This window comes from Triticum urartu, chromosome 4 (assembly GCF_003073215.2).
Source record: "Triticum urartu cultivar G1812 chromosome 4, Tu2.1, whole genome shotgun sequence".
NCBI lineage: Eukaryota > Viridiplantae > Streptophyta > Magnoliopsida > Poales > Poaceae > Triticum > Triticum urartu.
The window spans coordinates 217,029,506-217,038,777 of record NC_053025.1 but is presented as its reverse complement, the minus strand read 5'-3'; the positions used below and the strand labels follow the sequence as shown (position 1 = coordinate 217,038,777).

Genomic DNA, 9,272 nt, shown 5'->3' with positions numbered 1-9,272 from the left:
ACACGAGGACGAGGACCGGCTTTGTCTCAAACCCGTCCTCCTCGGCACTGCGGTCCAGCGACCGCATGTGCAGGCCGCCTTCGACGCCGACACCCTAAGCTTCACTTTTTCTGTCAAGCTAAGCAACAATCACACAGCTTCTGGCGTCGTGGTGGTCGGCCCGGCCAGCACAGACCAAAACCACTTTCTTTGCTTTGATCTCACCCTTGGAAAGATCGAACACCACACCTGCAGATCCATCCTCTTCAAGCTATGGCCTAAAACCCTAGTAGGAGAATTCTATTCCCGCACACTACCCTTACTACCCTCTGTTGACTGCAGATACCCCCCCCCCCAAAGCCTTCGTCCCAAACTCGCTTATCCTAGATACTGGGCCTCTGCTATCGCTCACAGGCGAAAACCGCTTCCCTAGACTTGACAGATCCATAGCCCAAATCAAGGCACAGGCCCATCAAGTTATGGTCTCCAGGCCGATCTGCACGAGGCCCGTTCGTCCTGTGCCTGGCCTGTTTTTTGGCCTGCTGCCCGTGGGCTTCATCTCGCTCGTCGCATGCACTGATATGCAGCACGGGGCCTGCGCAATCCTGCCCCTAGAGATAGCCAATCACTTCTGCAACTGCCGCACTCCAGCCCTTCCACCCGTGGCCGCCGACCTGCGCAACCACCCACCCACCCTACAGCTTCTGGATCCCCCGGCTACGGCTGCTGCCGCCACTCACGCAGCCCTAGGAGGGCCTCCTGAGGTACCCCTGCTGGTCGAGCCCACGGCGGCAGCTGCAGAAGCCGCAGAGGCAGCAACGGCCGAGGCAGCAGAGGCGGCGGCGGATCTGGCCCCAAGCGCCTCTGCCGCCTCTCCCCGTCGGAGCCCGCGCATTCGGCAGCTCTACGATGGGAAACGTGTCGACCCCATCGAGCGCGCCTCCAAGCGCAAGGCTTCTGCCAGCCTAGCTGCCGGGGAGGGAAGCAGCCTCCGGGCGGAAGAGGAGCAAGGCCGTCAAGGCCGCATCGATCGTTCAGGTGCCACTGCAGGACACCCCAAAGCCGATGACCAGGGGCACGGCCAAGCTGCTCGCGAAATGCTGCGACCTGAATTTTGAGGCCATCCACACAGATACAAGCTCGTCCTCTTCTGATGCGTCAGGTGCTGCCACTGGTTCCTCCGAGTCAACCGGATCTGCTCATGAATAGGTATGCTAGGAGGTTGAGTACTGATGTCTCGGTCAAATGCATGCCATCACCCACCCCCAGGGGCTATCTGCTGCTGCTTTTGCTTAGTATTGTAGTTCATCCACCTAGTGTTTGGTCCTACTGGGCTATGTATCTGCATTGCACCACATGTTTCCTTTCCACTGTCATCTGCATTCTGAACTTTGTAAGCTCTTTTGAGCAACATGCCGTTTGTTTCAATCAAAATTATGGTTTGGTTTCGCCCATGTCCATGGCTACTTCTCCCCAAGTACAGTGTTGTTTTTTCCACCATGCGGATTGCTAATTGGAATGTTAGAGGGCTTGGAGACTATGCCAAATGCTCGTTAGTCAAAGATGCACTTCTTGCCTGTTGCCCGTGTGTTGTTTGCCTGCAGGAGACTAAGTTGCAGCTGGTGGACGCATTCAAGGCAGCCTCCTTCCTCCCCGCAACTCACAAATCCTTTTTGCACATGCCGGCCAATGGAACTTCTGGAGGTCTAATCTTGGCCTGGGACGATAGCCCCGTCTCTGGTCTGGAGATTTTCAAGCACAGATTCACCATCACTGCCAGTTTTCAGTCAAGAAGCAACAATGACAGCTTCACGCTCTCCACTATATATGCCCCGTGCGAAGACTCTGACAGAGATGAGTTTTTTCAGATCATGAGCCAAGCAGCAGACCGAGTAACAGGGTCATGGATCGTCTTAGGAGACTTCAACATGTACAGGTTCAAGCACGAGAAGTCGCAAGGGAGAAAGAATTGGGCCTTAATGGACAGGTTCAATGCATGGATTCGAGACAACGCTCTTGATGATATTGAGATTGCTAACAGAAACTTTACATGGTCCAACAAGAGAGCAGAACCAACCCATGTAAAGCTTGATCGAGTACTCGTCAACGTAGACTGGAACCTGAGTTTCCTCAACACCTCAGCTACTGCACTACCTGCTACAACCTCTGACCACGTGCTAATTGGCGTTGACTTCTCAAGGGAAACACCCAAAAGTTCTTTCTTCCGTTTTGAAAACCACTGGCTGCACATCCCGGAGGTCAAAAATCTGATAACACAGAGCTGGGAGAGGGGTACTAGGCCGCTCGCGTCAGCTGCTACTTTGATAAGTTTCAAACTCAGAAGAACTAGAGCTGCTATCCGGGCTTGAGAACGGAAGAAATCACCCTTGCAGGAAACCCTAGCTAACCGCAACCATGTTGTTCAGTACCTTAATGCTGTGGAGGAAAGAAGACTTCTATCCAAGCTAGAGGCTACTCTCAGGAATCATGCCAACCTAAAGGCCCAGCAAATAATTATATGGCAGGCTAGTTTCTGGAGAAGAAGAGCCAAGATTAGAGGCTGCACACTGGGAGACGAAAACACTAATTTTTTTTCATGCAGCCGCTAACTGCCAACATAGAAAAAACAGGATTAAACTGCTGGTTAAGGATGGCATTGAGTTTTACAAAGACCAGGACAAGCTGCAAATCGCCACTCAATTCTTCACTGGTATCTTTGGCGAGAAATCTATGTCACTGCCCACCTTGGACCCAAGCAGCTTATATGACCATGCAGACCTGAACGCGCTGGAATTGCCTTTCACCTGGGCCGAAATAGCAACAGTTATACAGAAAGCTCCCAACAATAAGAGTCCAGGGCCGGATGGCTTCACTAATGAATTCCACAAGAACTTTGTTGGGCTGCTAAAGGAGGACTTAATGAGGTTCTTCCAGGCTTTTTATGACCATGCCTGCGACCTGAGCGGCATCAACACTGCACACGTTGTGCTGCTACCAAAGAAAGAGAACCCAACTGATATTAAGGATTTCAGGCCAATTGCTCTAGTCCACAGCATACCCAAGCTCGCAACAAAAGTTCTAGCAGTTCGGCTTCAAAGTTTCATTCCGAGCCTCATACACCCTCTACAATTTGGTTTTCTGCCTGGGAGGTGCATAGCTGAAAACTTTGCCTTGGCAGCAGAACTGGTTCAACAAGCGAAGAAGAGAAACATGCCAATGCTAGTGCTCAAATTAGATTTCCAGAAAGCTTTCGATAGTGTTAGCTGGGATGCTCTGAAGCTCATTTTGGCTGCCAGGGGTTTTGGATGCAGATGGGTCAGATGGATACATGACATCCTTTCAACCAGCTCGTCCAAGATAGTTATCAACGGATCTGTTGGAGACGAGATCATTCTGAAAAGTGGTCTAAGGCAGGGGGACGCACTTTCTCCCTACCTTTTCATCCTGATAGCCGATGTTTTGCAGCAGCTCTGCAGGAAGGAACACCAAGCGGGGAATCTGAAACACCGGCTTGGCGGTGATGGCCCCTTCCCAGTCCTACAGTACGCGGACGACACGTTGATTTTGATGCAAGGGGACATACAGCAAGCACAGATTATCAAACGGATCTTACAGGCCTTCAGTGATTTCACAGGACTTAAGATCAACTACCATAAGAGCACTCTCATGCCAGTTTGCCTTGACACACAGACTAGTCAGATTGTTGCTGATCTTCTGCAATGTCAACTTACAGCTTTCCCATGCACGTATCTAGGACTACGCCTCTCTCTTAACAAGATCACTCATGGGTTATTGATGCCGGTGATTCACAAGGTGGACAAACGACTATCAGGCTGGCTTGCAAGCTATCTGTCTTGGGGGGGGGCGCCTTACATTGGTCAATGCTGTCTTGGCAGTGATTCCCAGTTACTTCATGGGCTGCTTTCTTTGGCCACAGCAATCACTCGACCAGGTTGAACGAATTCTGAGAGGATTTCTATGGCAGGGTAAGAATCAAGCAAAAGGAGGGCAATGCCTTGTCGCCTGGGAAAATGACACGCTGCCAAAGGAACATGGCGGGTTGGGAGTGAGAGACATTGCAGCATACAATAGGGCCCTCGTATGCAAATTCACGGCAAAGATCCTGCAACAACGCGATGTGCCTTGCTATGATTGGTTTGCACGCACATACTATCATAGAGAAATCTCCTGCTCTCCACAGCATCGGGACACCTCCATCTGGAGAGGATTTCGATCCACCATAAGTGTGGTAATGGAAGCGACCAAATGCAAGGTTGGTGATGGCCGGGGCACTGCTTTCTGGCATGATCACTGGGTCGAATGTGGTCGACTCAAGACATGCTTTCCCACTCTTTTTTCTTTCTCTACATCACAGTGCTGCACCGTTGCTTCCCAGTTTACAGACGGACAATGGAATATTCAGCTTCACCCAAACCTCTCTGCCATAGCAACACAGGAGCTTCAAGACGTAGTTGTGCTGTTGAGTAATATTCAGCTACATGAAGGTACGCCTGATCACAGAGAACCTCTCCTGGGAGACAAGGCTACCACCACCGCATACTTTTACAAGTTGTTCACTTTCCGCGGGATCCTCTGTCTGTCAGCCAAGTACACTTGGGACAGGATCATACCGCACAAGAACCGTGTTTTCATGTGGATTGCCCTCCAGGACAGGCATAACACAAGAGACAATATGCTCAGAAAGCATTGGGACAGACTGGTATCACATAACGGATGCGATCTTTGCCCGGCCGCGGAAACAATGAACCAGCTCTTGCTACGCTGCAAGCTAGCGCAAGCCCTATGTGCCAAGCTAGGGTTGCAAGACCTTGCATCATCTTGTCTGACGGCACAAGATCTCATGAGCTCGCAGACGGCAAGGGTTCGATATGGCACGAAGTGGAATGTCCTATTCATAGCATGCGCAGTCGCCCTTTGGAATGCCAGGAATGATCTGGTGTTCAATGGATCTTCTTGGAAGGAGAGGGAGCTCTACAGCAACGTCGCCGATCTCTTCAGACTTTGGAGATTCCGAGCTAGCGTGCAAGATAGAAACAACTTTTCTTTGTGGGCAAATACCCTTGCTCCTAATTAGCTCTTAGAGAAATCGACTCTTCCCTCCCCAACTTCTTCTTTGTTTCCTTCCTCAGGCCTGGTGATGGCCTGCCACACACAATGTGCGGCGTTAACATCACCTTCATGTAAATGACTACGGTCATCCGGGTATAAGGTAGAAAGTGCTCTACCTTTTTATTCAAAAAAAAAAATACATACTGCACGTGGATGTATTACTTTCGTGATTTACTTGATGTGCCTCCTTGATCCATCTGCCCCAAAAAAGGATTATACTTGCAATACTTTTTCAGATCGGGCGAAAGCCTTGACCGATTTCGTGCGTGCTTGCACGGGATGCAACACAATGCAGCACCACGCGTCACGGATACAGCGGGAAGGTGAGCACGCGACGAGCGTGGACAAGTGGGCGGCAAAGCAGATACGTGGTGGCAGAGTGCGCAGCGGAGAATCTTTTCCCTGACCGGCGCCGGTGCAGAATAGCAACCGATCAGTAGTGATGGAACCTAGCCTCTGATACCAATGTTATAAATTCAGGGTTTGTGGTCTACCCACTATTCCTCTGCGCTTATCCGTGGTGTCGCTCACAAATCGCATATGTGAGGCTAGGGGGTAGGGACCTTCTTATAGTGTTTTTCCAAAGAGTCCACCTCTTATACAGATATAAGATTCCTAGTCTTCTCCACTAGTTTCCGGGATAGAGTCCAGATCAAATTACCAACCACAATCATATTTGCCTATTAACGGATTCTACCTGTTATGTCCCCGGAGCACGCGCTTGTGAGCAACGCGCCATAATAGAGTGTAAATTCCTCTAATTACGTAGATCAACATTAGGGTTGTAACCTAACTATACGATGTAGCTCCTTCCAGTCATCTGTGTACGCGGGTAGTTTTTCCAATATAAATAGTATATTTGTATTCCACTGATAATCGACCAACTTCCTTAAGCATATATATTACTTAAGTACATTCCAACAAGTGATAATTCCATGATAATCATGTAAAGTAATTCCATGTATAAATACATGTATAATTCTATAATAAGGTATTCTGAATATTATTAGTTCCAAGAAATTTGCATATAGTTGCAGGACACAATTCCAACACTCCTCCCCTACCTCAGGAAGCGCTGGTTCTCCGGAGGTGGCGTCGCTGCCATAATCCCCAGGATCCCGACCAGCCGCTTCAAGTCGCAGCGATCCATGGCGGCCGCCGCCAAGTGGAGCGAGACGACCATGCTCGTCATCGACATGCAGGTGGGGTTTCCTTCCCTCTTGTAAAAGAATTCTCTTATTTTGGGGTCTCTTTTCCTCTTGTTTGGTGGGTTTCCTATCCACTCTACTTGTGAATTATTGCTGCAAACGGTGATGGCTTGCAGAAGGATTTCGTAGACCCGGAGATGCGCAGCCCACTGCTGGTCACTGGCGGCGAGGCCGTAATCCCCGCCGTCGTTGAGGCCGTCGCCGTGGCGCGGAAGGGAGGAATCTTCCTTGTTTGGTAATTTTCTTTTCTGGTAGGAGTACTAGTTTGGCTCTTCTTAAACAGCAACATGCATATGAGAATCGAATTTATTGTTACTTATTACTCCTCCGTTCTGAATTACTTGTCGCATGTATAGATGTATCTAGATGTATTTTAGTTTTAGATACATCTATTTCTGCGACGAGTAATTTGGAACGGAGGGAGTATTTCTTTGCAAGACGAGTCTAATATCTTGGCTCAATGCAGCCAGACCTAAGTGATTTCTTGGTCCATTCAGGAGTGGTCCATTTTAATTCGTGTTCTATGTAATCTCTTCTTGGCGTGGTGCTACCTACGGTTCCTATTCTGCTGCTTCCGTTCGGTTAGCCTTGCAATTCTCCATGTATGCTTAACGAGGACGAATTCGCATGCGCACACCTAACAATGTACAAGTCCCTGTGCGCTAGTACTAATTTCTTTGGCAAGTTCAAGAATGGTCTATGGCAGTATGAGACCTAACAAATTCCTTGTGCCAAACAAATGGTCTCGTTCTATCCAGAATCCACTCACTTAAAAAATAATAATCCTGCTTTGCATAACAAGCACTCCCTATTAGTTGTGGCTAATTTAGTACAGCTTTTGTTTATGGATCGGAGGAAGTAGTAAATAATGGTCTCGTTCTTTCCAGAATCCACTCAGTTGGTCTTTTGAGTATCCTGCTTTGCATAAGTACATAATAAATTACTGTTTCTTCTCCAACACTTTTTTAGCACAAAAGCAATTGCCACTGTTTGGGTCTCCACCATCTGTCAGCAATTTTTCATCAGATGGTGAGATGTTTCACTTTGGCCCCTACCCTGATTTGGTTACAAATTCAAGCAATTTCCTTTTTTACTATTCATGTAGGGCAACAACTGGAATGATAGCATTGCAAACACAAAATTTGATGTGGGGCAATAGACATAGTACTACTCTCTCTAATCGAAGTTCCCAATCAGGGCATTAGAGGGTTGCTGAATTAAGTAGTTGCTGGCATGCTTTATTTGTTTCATCTAGAAAAGGCACAAAGTTGATTGCTGTCACATGTTTGCAATGGTATGGTGTTATATTAAAATCTGATACAAAACGAATACTCTAACTAACATGTCTTTCTCATTTCTGGTAATATGCCGCACACACTTCAATTTTGAATAACTTCTCTTTTGCTTCGGTATGGTGTATGTGCAAGTGCAACTGCTGAATTAATTTCTTCTTGATTGTATTGAAAGCACATGCAATTCTAAATTCTGCTGAACATGCTTTGTGATACTAACTGGATCATGCATTTTGCAATCTGCAAGCTAACCTCTCTTTGTCTAGTCACACTGTCGGTGTCAAAACCGGCGGATCTCGGGTAGGGGGTCCCGAACTGTGCGTCTAAGGCGGATGGTAACAGGAGGCAGGGGACACGATGTTTACCCAGGTTTGGGCCCTCTTGATGGAGGTAATACCCTATGTCCTGCTTGATTGATATTGATGATATGAGTATTACAAGAGTTGTTCTACCACGAGATCGTAGAGGCTAAACCCTAGAAGCTAGCCTATGGTATAATTGTTTGTTGTCCTACGGACTAAACCCTCTGGTTTATATAGACACCGAGGGGGCTAGGGTTACACAGAGTCGGTTACAAGGGAGGAGATCTACATATCCGTATTGCCAAGCTTGCCTTCCACGCCAAGGAAAGTCCCATCCGGACACGGGATGAAGTCTTCAATCTTGGATCTTCATAGTCCAACAGTCCGGCTGTCCGGAGACCCCCTAATCCAGGACTCCCTCACACACTTTCCCCTCTTTCTTCACAAACTAGCGTGCTTTAGAAAGTAGGCTAGAGTAATTTTAATGTCTAGGCCCTGCCACCATTCTTAGAGTTGAGGCATCAATTGACGATGGACTATACTATGTAGGTTGTCAGAGAGCATGACCCTTCTGGAAGGGATGTCGAACTTTTTTGCAGACACTTGTACTCTGGAGGAAAGGGTCCAACAGTGAAAGGCTTGAAAGGTGCAGAGCTGGCTGGCGGGCTTTTTATCAAAGAGGGCGACTATAAGTTGGTGAAGACGAGATTTAGTGCTTTTTTTGCGACACACCTTGATTCTCTTCTTAAAACACTAGGAATGAAGAACTTGGTAATTTTTGGTAAGCACTGATACACACTGACTGATATAGAAGTTATTTCTTAGTCTTTTTTTGTTTTGTTACAACGGTAATCGATTGCTATAATGTCTGTCTCTTTTCTTTAACTGTATCATTACTTGTTTCTTATGACTCCTTTTCCTGTTTATAACTTATCTCATGTTTTCAAATTGCATGTGATGGCAATAACTCTGCTCTTACGAGCATGAATCCCATAAGGGAAAATTTGTGCAATGCAACAATCTTCTTAAAATTTGCAAGGAACAAAGATTGTTTCCATTGCCTGGCTTTAGAACAAATATTGATCCCTTTGTTTATGCTTGATGATTGTCCAATATCACATTGGGCAACTGCATTTATTGAGATGTGTATATGTGATGATTTTTAGGTGTTCAAACACCAAATTTCATTCGACAGACTGTCTATGACGCTGTGGCATTGGACTATGAGAAAGTTACGGTCCTTACTGATGCAACAGCTGCTGCAAGGCCAGATATCCATTTAGGTGAGTACTCTTTGTTGGAGTATGATGTTCCGCCCTCTCCCATAGTTCAGACTTTTGGAGCAATTGGTTGGAGCATGA

At 47.3% G+C, this 9,272-nt stretch overlaps 1 long non-coding RNA gene across 1 annotated transcript; it reads left to right on the top strand.

Moving 5' to 3' along the window:
- The first annotated feature begins 6,095 nt into the window (after window positions 1–6,095).
- Window positions 6,096–7,894, top strand: LOC125553770. Its single transcript, XR_007304192.1, has 3 exons — window positions 6,096–6,311; window positions 6,434–6,552; window positions 7,876–7,894. It is a non-coding gene; the product is annotated as an uncharacterized LOC125553770 (long non-coding RNA).
- The last annotated feature ends 1,378 nt before the right edge of the window (window positions 7,895–9,272 follow it).